This window comes from Protopterus annectens, chromosome 8.part0 (genome assembly GCF_019279795.1).
Source record: "Protopterus annectens isolate FY-2018-M chromosome 8.part0, PAN1.0, whole genome shotgun sequence".
In the NCBI taxonomy this organism is placed as follows: Eukaryota; Metazoa; Chordata; order Ceratodontiformes; family Protopteridae; genus Protopterus; species Protopterus annectens.
This window is the reverse complement of record NC_056741.1, coordinates 83643558-83655799: the sequence shown is the minus strand read 5'-3', so window position 1 is coordinate 83655799 and position 12242 is coordinate 83643558.

The following is a 12242-nucleotide window of genomic DNA, read 5'->3' as shown; positions in this document are numbered from 1 at the left end:
CCAAGGTATCTGTACAGAGCACAGATAAACGTGTTTGGGAAGTGTAATATGCATACCCTGTGAAGGTAAGGTGCGGGGTTTACACAGGTATTCTGCGGTTGGACACTATCCAAGTGGTGTGCAGTGGAAGGGCACAATTATTGTGTGAAGGCTGTGGAAAGCAGGGGAGTCCATGGAATTGCCAGTGCCTGGCAACTACTAATGCTTGTCTCACCAAAACCACTCTCACATAGGATACCATGCTCCGATACACTGTTTGTCACCACACAAAAAATGTTATGATGAAGCTAATGATAAGAAGCAGGACACAGCCTGTTTGTTCATCCACAAAGGTGTCCCACATCATGAAAGGCTCTGTAGGCTTCATATACATTTCTCCAGGTAGATGCCTTGATTAGCAACCTGGTCACTCAGTTGGCTTTTCCATGTATTATGCTTTCTGTTCCAATATTGGTGGTATGTCACTAGGGAACTGACAAGATGGTGATTAGGAGCACTGCTGCAGCATCACATTATAATGTGTAATGTCTAGTGACATAGATGTCAAGGCTTGCTGAAACAAGCAGCACAGCGGTGGTGATCCATCAAAGGTGATAATTTCACAACAAGTCATGCCTCCTGCCCTTCATAGGTTCATAGGTAGGTACTAGGCTATTGGCCCTAGGGCCCATACAAGCCTAGCCAAAAAATGTACCCTGGCTTTTGCTGCCCAAGAAAATTATTTTCCTGTGCTCCTGTCAAGCAGAGCCACAGAAGTGATCCCCGGCGTGAATTTCCCATTTCCCATCCAATCATCAAGATTTTTCTTGAAGAGTGCTAATGAGGAGCACTGTTTGACATAGATAGGTAGTCTATTCCAGAGTATGGGAAGTCTCTGGGACAGGAATCTATCCCTCCAGCATGTTCTGTTTATTGTGGTGACAAGGTTTAGGACCCTAGAGCGTGTAGCTTGGAGGGATTGGGATTTCTTTAAGTGGAGCATGTCCAACAGCTCTGGGTTTGACATAGCTTTGTATGTTAGGCAGAGATTGCCCCTGAGTAGGCGATATGCGATGGAGTAAAGCTGTAGTTTTTTGAGATGGTCTGCATAGGACATCTGTTTGAGGCCAGTAATCCTCTTTGTGAGGTATTTCTGTGGTCTTTCCAGTTGTTGTAGATGTCTTGTGAGGTACATACCAAAAGGGGCATTGTACTCTATAATGGGTCTAATGAGTGATGAGTAGAGGAGAACAATGACCTCTTTTTTTCTGTATGAGAATCCTTTTGTGATGAGATGAGCCACATAGAAGGATTTCCTGACCACTGTGGCGATGTGATTATCAAAGGAGAGACTACTGTCCACCTGTGTCCCAAGGTCTCTTATCATATTTTCGGCATTAAGTAGACTACCAGCTATGTAGTAGTTCATGGGTACAGAGTTTTTACCAAAGGGGATGACAATACACTTTTTGGCATTGAGCTTCAGGCCATGGCTTTGACACCAGGTATCTGTCTCAGTGAGGCCCTTTTGTAGTTTGTCCACATCATTAGGAGTTTCGATTATGGCTCCTAGTTTGCAGTCATCTGCAAACTTTGTTAGCCAAAGACCTTCTGTGTTGGCCTGCACTTTAGAGAAGTAGATACCAAACAGGAGAGGACCCAGGACTGAACCCTGTGGTACTCCACTTCTCACTGGTCTGATGTCGGATTTGGAATCCGCTGCTTTCACAGTGTGGGTTCTGTCCGTGAGCCAGTTGGTAACCCATCTTGTGACATAGGGATTTATACCTAGTTTAGTGAGCTTTTCTATAATTCCAGAGTGGGGGATGGTGTTGAAAGCCTTGGCGAGATCTAGATAAGCTGTGTGAATCATTTTACCCTCATCTATGGCTTTGGTGACTGCTTCAAAGAAGTCAATCAGGTTTAGGAGACATGACCTGCCATTTACAAATCCAAACTGAGTAGGGTCCAGAGTTTGGAGATTACCAATGTATTTGTTTATGAGTTCCACGATGATACATTCCATGGCCTTGCAGACCAGGCTCATCAGGCTAATGGGGCGGTAGTTCCCAGGGTCCATCATGGCTCCCCCTTTGTGAAGTGGGATAACTGTCACAGTGCGCCATTCAGTGGGTACAAAGCCTGAGGTGAGGTTATGATTGAACATGGTACTTAGGTAGGGTGCCAGTTCATTCTGTAGTTCATGTAGAATGCAGCCTGGGATATTGTCAGGTCCCATGGATGCTGTGTTCTTGGCTTTGGAGAGTGTGTTTTTTACCTGTGCAGCCATGATTATAGGAACTTTGTATTCTTCCGGTATAGAGATGGGCCCTCTAGGGTGTGAGAGGGGGGTAAAGTTAGCACTGAACCTATCTGCTAGGATGTTGGCAATATCAATTGGTTCTGTATAGTTAGTGCCATTGTGCTGTAACTCGGAGCAGATCTGAGTGTTCCCATTTAGATTCTTGACATAGCTGTAGAATGCTTTGTGGTTGTCTTTAGAGTCAGTGGCAATTTTGTTTTTGTAACTAGCTTTGAAGGATTTTATGAGAGATCTCAGCTTCTTACTGAGGTTGACCAGGGAGTTCCTCCAGTCATGGGATTTTACTCTTTTTTGCAACAGTTTTTCTTCTGTTGTAGAGTTTGTTTATGGCAGAGGACCACCAGATTGTCTTCCTTTTTTTTTTTGGAGGATAACATCTTGGTTCTATTAGGGATAGCATGATCCATGCACTCATGTAAGTGCTTATAAGGTGCATTTGTGTAGGATTCGGCAGTCAAACCTCTATTGTCCATTTAACAAATTAATAGTGGATATCTGCATGACATGGCTGTGAGGCTTACTGCTACGGACTGACCACCTTTGGCCAATGTGTGTCTACCTGCCACATGTCCAAAGAATGTCATACTGTACAGTTATATACCTGAAACACCACCCCCTCTAATCCTATGACACACAACCACAATGTGTGACAGATATCACTGCATTTCAAACATTGCTTCCATGGTGTCTCCAAAAGCCGTCATTACATATGGAAATCAGCATTTTGCCAACATGCACAGCTCACATCTTGCACCACCTACACACACATCACACACACCTGCATGTGTGCAGCATGTTACCTTGGTTACATCTTGGTTCTATTAGGGATAGCATGATCCATGCACTCATGTAAGTGCTTATAAGGTGCATTTGTGTAGGATTCAGCAGTCAAACCTCTATTGTCCATTCAACAAATTAATAGTGGATATCTGCATGACATGGCTGTGAGGCTTACTGCAGCTGACTGACCACCTTTGGCCAATGTGTGTCTACCTGCCACATGTCCAAAGAATGTCATACTGTACAGTTATATACCTGAAACACATCTGTGTTCCTACATGCCACACAACAATCAGTGTAATGTCTGGTTGCTTGACAGGCATCGTACACTTGCAAGGCCAACATAATGTCAGCAAAGTTGAACAAGTCCTCTATGTATGCATGGGCATCCATATCTTCACTGCAAGGAGTGCCTACAAACACTATATGTCAGGCTGTCAACCCCAAGGATGTGGCAGCATGACCCTAACTTTGCAGGACCTGCTGATGAGATGTGGAAAGTGTCACCACCCCTCTACTCCTATGACACACAACCACAATGTGTGACAGATATCACTGCATTTCAAACATTGCTTCCATGGTGTCTCCAAAAGCAGTCATTACATATGGAAATCAGCATTTTGCCAACATGCACAGCTCACATCTTGCACCACCTACACCCACATCACACACACCTGCATTTGTGCAGCACCTTACTACACACATTTTTAAACAACAGACACCTCAGAAAACCCTGCCTCTGGAGAGCACAGTACACATAATACTGCATGCGCCACTCTCTCACCAGTCAAACACCCAAGGCAAATGACAAAATCACACCTTTTATTCATAGGTGATGACATCATGAGACACATTGACTATGTCAACAGGCTACATATGTGAAAGACCACAGTTTGCTGTCTGTGAGTTGACACAATATGATATAGCACACATTGCCAGAAATCAAGGAATATAGGTTAACATAATAACATTATAGCTCCTGGAGGTGTGTACAACTAGGGACATACATCACCAGACTGTATGCAGACACATGACTGAGCTTAGACAGTCTGTGTCTCTCATGGGTATGCACATAGGTTTCAGCTGCAGTTGACCCTCACCTAGGATGATAGCTCCATACACATGAAAATTGATGGAAGTCAATAATTGCCTTAGCAGGTGGTGTCAGTGTAAGGAGATTTACTACATGTCTGCCTAGGATGCCTTGCTCAACAGAAATCAATGCTTCACAAGTAATGGTCTTCATCTCTCACCCCTGAGATTTGGAGTACTGGCCAATGCTGCTGACACCCCCACAATGCATCATATATGCACTGTCTGGAGGGGTAACTTTGCAATGAAAACACAAACTTCATACATCATGATTATGCTGCTATACTCTGGGAATGGCAACATTGAACCCCACTCTGTGGAAGGTGTCCCCAACTTGTAATATGCAGACATGTGTGCAGTCATAGACATCTGGTTCAAGGCTGTGGACAGCACCACAGCCATACCAAACTACATGTCCTTCCATGTGTTCAGACCTCAAAATGACAGCGTGCAAGGTAATACAGGTGGTGTATACATAGTCATTAAGGATAGCTACACATCCAGATTTTGTGAAACACTGTGATTTTCTAGAGGCACTGTAGGTGTCATTCATTACTGGACGGGCACATAATCAAGCAATTTCTGGCTACAGGAGCAACTCCATGAATCCAGACACCTGTTGTGCGTATCTGGATGTTTGTGTGTCTATCAAGATATATCATTACACCATGGTTTGGGGTGGCATTAGGTGACCACCAACTGTGTTGCTTAGTTGTGCTGAAGCTCACTTGCCCAAAGGTTAGTCCATGTCCTTAACTACAATGCCCTGGATCAGTGTCTTGACATCCTCAGAAGGGGAGACAATGTACTGCATCATGTGTTTCCCAATATGGGTGACCACTTGCAGCCCCCCACTGTGAGGACCTCTCTAGTGGGATCTGACCTCAGATCAGTCTAAAACTACCAAAACTAACACCCCTTGCAGACAATATAGACATATATTTCAACAAAGCAATTTATTAGTTCCTGTGGTATGATTTACATAGCTTGACTGCACCTCCCACCTCAGATGGGGCAGGCAAGTATGCTGACCTCTACACCCATGCATTATGCAAGCAGCAGTACAACTGCATGAGCTCAGCTGTACCTGACAGTTGGAATACAGGCACCTCATGGCACAGCAAACCTGCCTGGTGAACAACTGCCATTAGCAAGCTGTACAATAAGAGGTGGACATAGCTGTGTGACAGTTGGAGTGAGGGTGACCCCCTAAAATGGAGGGACAGCCTCCTTAGCTATAACAAGCACATGGTGCTTGTGACATCCTGTAGACACAGTAAGTGACAAAATTAGCCATGACATCCTGTAGACACAGTAAGTGACAAAATTAGCCACCAACACAAAGCAGAACCACAACTCACATTGTAGTTAGATGTGTAACCTCAGAGGACAGGCTCAGATTGTCGATAAACTCATACATAATGATAACACATACCACACGTTTTGGCCACAGAACATGGACCGAAACACAAAAGGAGGGGGTGCATCCATATTCATCAAGGATACCTACACCTCCTGGCTAGTGGCGCAGCATGATACCTCTCAGATCATCCATGTGCAACTAACATCAGGCAAATCTGCAATGCAAATTGTGGCCTGCTACAGATCACCCTTCATGACCCAGGACCACCACTCCACCTTTCTAGAGACACTGGAAAACATGAAAGTCCTACCGAACACCCTGATATTGGGCAATTTCAATTACCCTACCATTTACTGGGAAAACTACTCGAGTACAAACTCCCAGGCCCAGCACTTCCTGGAATTCATCAACTCAAATGCCCTGGATCAGCTGGTAAACTCCCCTATCAGAGGTGAAAACATATTGGACCTGGTCATCACAAACATGGACGACAGGTGTTCCACACTGGAAGTCAACCTGTCACTGGTTAGATCAGACCATAAACTAATCACTCTGGATGTCCACATCCCACCACCACCCCCAGCTACAGAAATCACAGTAAAGAACTTTTCTAAAGCAAACTTCACCTTACTTAAAACAGAGGCGGTAAGTTTCACAGCCCCCATGTAAAGGATAACGCTGCCCAAGATGCAGTAACCTTTAGAAATGCACTCTATGAGCACCTACAAGGATGCATGGATTGTATCATCCCTAGCAAAACCAAGACTCGCTCCTCTAAGTGAAGGAAACTAGTCTGGTGGACACCTGCCATAAACAGGCTATACAATAGAAGGAGGAATCTAGTTCCGAAACAAAGCAAATACCAAGAAGGAAAGACATCCCTGATCAGTAGCAGTAAGAAACTAAGGTCCCTCATAAAATCATCCAAGGCTAACTTCAAAAGAAAAATAGCCAAGGATTTAAAACATAACCACAAAGCCTTATTTAGCTATGTTAAGAATCTAAGTGGCAACTCACAGATATGCATTAAACTAGTGCAAAATAGCACAAAATATACTGAACCTACTGATATTGCCAACATCCAGGCAGATAGATTCAGTGCAAACTTCACTCCCCTCTCACCACCAAAAGGGCCCACAACAATACCAGGAAAAGTGTAGTGTCCCGGAAATCACAGACGCACAGGTGAAAATAGCCCTTTCAAAAGCCAAAAACACAGCATCAATGGGGACAGATGGTGTCCCAGGCTGAGTCTTGCACGAACTACAGAACAAACTAACCCCCCCACCTAAACACGCTGTTCAACCTCAGCCTCTCCACAGGCTACATGCCCATAGAATGGCGCACAGCAACAGTTATTCCACTCCACAAAGGAGGGGTCACAACTAACCCTGGTAACTATCATCCCATAAGCCTGACTAGCCTGGATTGCAAAGCTATGGAGCGCATCATCATGGAACTCATTAACAAAGACATTGGAAACCTCCAAACACTTGACATGACCCAGTTCGGCTTTTTTAATGGCAGATCATGCCTACTAAACCTGGTTGACTTCTTTGAGACAGTCACCAAGGCTATAGACGAGGCAAAGGTTGTTCACACAGCCTACCTTGAGCTCGCCAAGGCTTTTGACACCATTCCCCACTCGGGTATTACAGAAAAACTCACCAGCTTGAAAATAAACCCCTACTTCATGAGATGGGTTGCCAACTGGCTTACAGACAGAACTCACACTGTAAGAATAGCGCGCTCCAGGTCCGACTCTAAACCAGTAGGGGTCCCAGGACCAAGCCTTACGGGACACACGTGGTGTCCCTTAAGGCTTGGTCCTGGGACCCCTACTGTTTGGCATATACTTCTCAGAAGTACAGGCAAACACAGGAGGACTATGGCTAACCAAGTTCACCGATGAATGCAAACTGGGAGCCATAATTGACTCTCCGGCTGACACGGACATCCTCCAAAAGGGCCTTACTGAGACAGACACCTGGTGTCAAAGTCATGGCCTCAAGCTAAATGCCAAAAAATGCATAGTCATCCCATTTGGGAAAAACAAAACACCCACAAATTACCACATAAGTAGTAGCCCCTTAATACAGAAGAGGTAATAAGAGATCTGGGGACCCAGGTAGATAGTAATCTCTCCTTTGACAATCATATTGCCAAAGTAGTTAGGAAATCCTTCTATGTGGCCCATCTAATTACTAAAGGGTTCACATCTAGAAATAAAGAGGTTATAGTGCCCCTCTACTCATCACTCATCAGACCCATTATAGAGTATAATGCCCCATTTGGGATGTACCTCACAAGACACTTCCAACAGCTGGAGAGATGACAGGTGGAGGCAATATGTGCTAATATGTGCTAATCATGTAAATAAGGGTAAAAAGTTGCCCAGGATTGTGAGGGTTGTATGGCCATTAATTTAGGGAAGTTCAAACATCCTATTGTTCCATAAGCTGATGTAAAATGCTCTAACAGCCACACACTCAAACTTGGCTACATTGAGGATAGTACCACCTTCAATTATTGCTTACAGGACATGGCACGGCATACACATAGTGCAAGTTGGCTGTATGTAGATTAGAAACTTACCTATCTAATGGTACACACTACAGATCACAGTACATGATGCACATCTAATGTCTGCTATTACTATCTCTTTAGGATATATTATGCTTGATGACATCAGCAGGCCTAGTTGTAGTCAGATATTTCAAAACCCACATCACGTGCTACAAATAAAATACCCCTTTCTAAGTTACTGAGGTGATTATATTTATGCTGTATGGACATACACACACCAAGTGGTCTCAAGTAAGATTAGAGCCCCTTCCTACCTAGTGTTACACACTGCAGATCACAGTTCTTATTGCATGTGCCACAGCTTAACTCTAATTCTACAATAGCAGCTGATAGTCATTTTTTTTTCTCAATTATTTTTATTAAATTAAAGCTGATAGTCTTAAGGTAGATGGCTTCATCAGGCCTTGTAGAAGTGGGCAGTTTGGAAGCCAATAGCAACTTACAGGGCCAAAAAGTGTATAACCATTGCAGTTTGATAGCCAGTAAGGGATTCTCCATTGTTTTGTAACACACACACATACACACACACACACACACACACACACACACACACACACACACACACACACACACACACACACACACACACCAAGTGGCCTGGAGTGAGATTAGAGCCCCTCCTTATCTAGTCTTACACACTCTAGATCACAGTACCTATCACAAGTGCCACAGCTGACATGTGTTTTATATATGATTGTCAGCAAACTACTTGTGGATTACACAAACTAGGCTTGTGTTGAACAACATCTCTGGCCTGCAGAGTGATATTGCTTCATATTGTTATCTGGATCTAGTACCCTAGCAGTGAGATATTGTATTTGTTATTATCCTAGCTATGTGTCTACGGTTACCAGTATGGCTAAATGTGGCAGTTTGTACTTGGATAGGCAAGCCTATGGGCAGGAAAAATGTGTCCGGTCCATGCGTGTGTAGACAACATTATACATTACACCTCCTGCTCAACTGTTTCTGTATGTGTGGTGACATCCAGCAGACACAGGGGTCTGTAGGTAAGTGCATTATGTACTGTTGAGCCCTTACTTTGGATCCTTAGAGCAACATTATAGATGTTTGATAGTGCAGTTTTATTCACCACTTATAGGGTATGTAGGGCAACACAGACATACACACACATATTTATGTATACAACAGGGATGTATATATAAATGTAGCTGTGTGAGCGCATGATATGTATATGTGTTATGTAGCTATATTGGGAGAGACTGATAGTATATATATGTATATATATATATATATATATATATATATATATATATATATATATGTATACTATCTACATGATGGCCAGATAGTGACAGATGGATATGTATACATATATGTATGTTTGAATACACATATCTATACATAACAGGTCATTTTGATCAAGGAGCAACATAATTTTGCTCAGTTTAAGTGTATCAGTATGCCCATTGTGAATGCCAGTACTTATAAAGTGACTCCAGCCCCCACCTACCTGCACTCCAGTCCAGGATTTTGTGTACTAGAGACAATGAAATATGTACCTGTTTCTACAATACTACACTTCATTCAAAATGTCCATGGCATTCTCCAACTGCCTGATGTAATTAATACATAAAAGAGAGTAATAATGTTACACCACACACAGACTGACAGTCTGTAAAAAAATATAATAGTACCTCACATCCAAAAGATGTGGATATTTCCAGATTAGAATCATCAACACCATCAACACCAGCATCCATGCTAACTCCCCTAGTCCACTGAGCCACACATGCTGCCAGACAGAGAGGACTTATTTGTGATGCAATCAATAGCATACATATGTACATTGTTATTCCTGCATTAAGTTATACATAGAAATATATGATCATTTCCTATGTCAATGCCCTAGGATTGCCTGTCCTGCTGATCTAACATTGATGAGTTACTGTTAAAGTAGTTATATGAGAACTCTGCTGTGTTGGGGGTGGGGGAACAACACCACATGCTCTGTTGGGATACACAAAAGTCCAGCTATCATGTGACCCCACTGTCCATCATCTCTCTTGATGATGTTTTGAATATTCCAACCATGAGGGCTAGACTGGGTATCTGTAGTCCCACATGGATGTTACTTCTGTCCAAATAGCCCACTATATTTACTTGCATTAATGCAGCAAATTCATACATGCAATAACATTTCATAGTAATCCTTTCAAGTACTGTGTAGGTTAGATACTTACCTTGTGAATGCAGCAGATGTCAGAGCTGACTCTGTCTGATGCTAACAGTACACAGCTGATACATGGATAGGTACAGGTTGTGTGGGTTGCCTGGCATCAATTTTAATATATGTATGTATGTAGGAGTAAGGTGTCAGACCCTAGGTCCCCAGTTCCTATGTGTTGTCTCTTAGCCAAAGCCAGGGCATACTGAGCATGTCTACATTTGCCTACAGGGACATCAACAGGGTTATCCTCCTCCGAGTCCTCCTGTGACTGTGGCTGTCATGACATAGGCAATATTGGGGGACTGTGTATCCCTTCCCTTTTCTGATCCTGCTGCAGCTGTTTCCACAGGATCATACTGTGTAGCTTAGCACTTACTGTGAACATATGTGCACATGTGGCTGGAGAGTACTGCAGGGCTCCACCAGATAAATCTAGACACCGGAACTGTGATTTCAGAAGCCAAAACACATGCTGTCTGATATTCCTAGTTTATGCATGTGCCTCATTATGGCATGCTTCCATGGGTGTGTGTGCATTTCTGATGGGTGTCATCATCCTCAGTTCTAGGGCATAGCTAGCATTCCCCAGTAAATAGCCATCTGGGATGTCCCCCCTAGCAAACATCTGGTAGAACTGTGATGACCGCCAGATATGGGAGTTGTGATAACTGCCAGGGCTGCCAGCACACACATTCACGATAATCCCCTGGGCATTGCACATGACCTGGCAGTTGATGAAGTGGTACCCTTGCGGATGACTTAAATTCTACCCTCCTCACCAGGTGATGCCTTGATGTGTACGTGACTGTAATCTATGGCACCCAATACTTCAGGGTAGTGTGCCATATGTTAAAAGTGCTGCATATTGCTGGTCCTCACCTCAGCAATGAGGGGAAAAGAAATGTGCTCACTGGCATGTGGTAGCATGGCATCCAGGAAATGGTGTAGTACCCTGCATGCAGATGCCTGTGAGACCCTCATCATGTTCACAGTTGGTGTTTGGAAAGTACCTGTAGCTAGTATCCCAAGGGCTACACATACCTTTGTTTCCAATGGGATGTGTTCACCTCTGCTGGCTCTGGGTCTGAGTTAAGGGAGGCAGAGCTCAGTAAGTTCTTGTAGTATGTCCCTGTCCACCCTGTAGTGCTCTACACTCTCCAGCTCATGTAGCTCCTGGTAGGTTACCCTGGGCTTGAACACTCTTCAACATGTCTATCTAGACCTATCATCAGCAGCACCAGCAGCACTGACTTCAGCATCTAGCACATACAGATGTATCAGACCTACAGCAGCCCCTAGCATTATCTCAGTTAAATTTCCCAAGTCTGTACTCCAATGGTGCAGAGTATTGGGGGAAAATCAATATGTATGGTGTATGCATACTTTATACAGTTCTGCTGTAGGTGCAGACTGTGTGATTGGATAACTATAATGCATTAAACCTGCCTACAATATAATTAACATCATTTAATGGCCCTATGTCAATGAGTGACACCCCGCACAGTGCCATGCCATGCAGCATAGCTTAAATAAGTCAAAACTTCTAATTGCATACATCTGGTTTTCAGACACACTCACCCAGGAGGTGCAAACATGCACACTAAAGCTTAAAAGAGCTCAGAAGTCACTGGACAACCCCCCCCGGATGTCAGCTATATCTTGTGTAAACATTAACATGGGTCTAAGAGCCTACATGAAGGGGATATGCAGACACGATTACTCCTTTCTGCTCTTCAGTAACTCCACATCATTTGCATACATATCCATACTCACAGCCTGGAAACTACCCACACCAATGCACTATTCTAGGGACCCCATGCAAGGTTCTGTAATACATTTCTGTCACATCATATTAATTTTTTTTCCAATTTTTTAATTTTTCTATAAAGCATGTTTGTGCACAGCAGTAGACAGTGCAAGCATGCTGA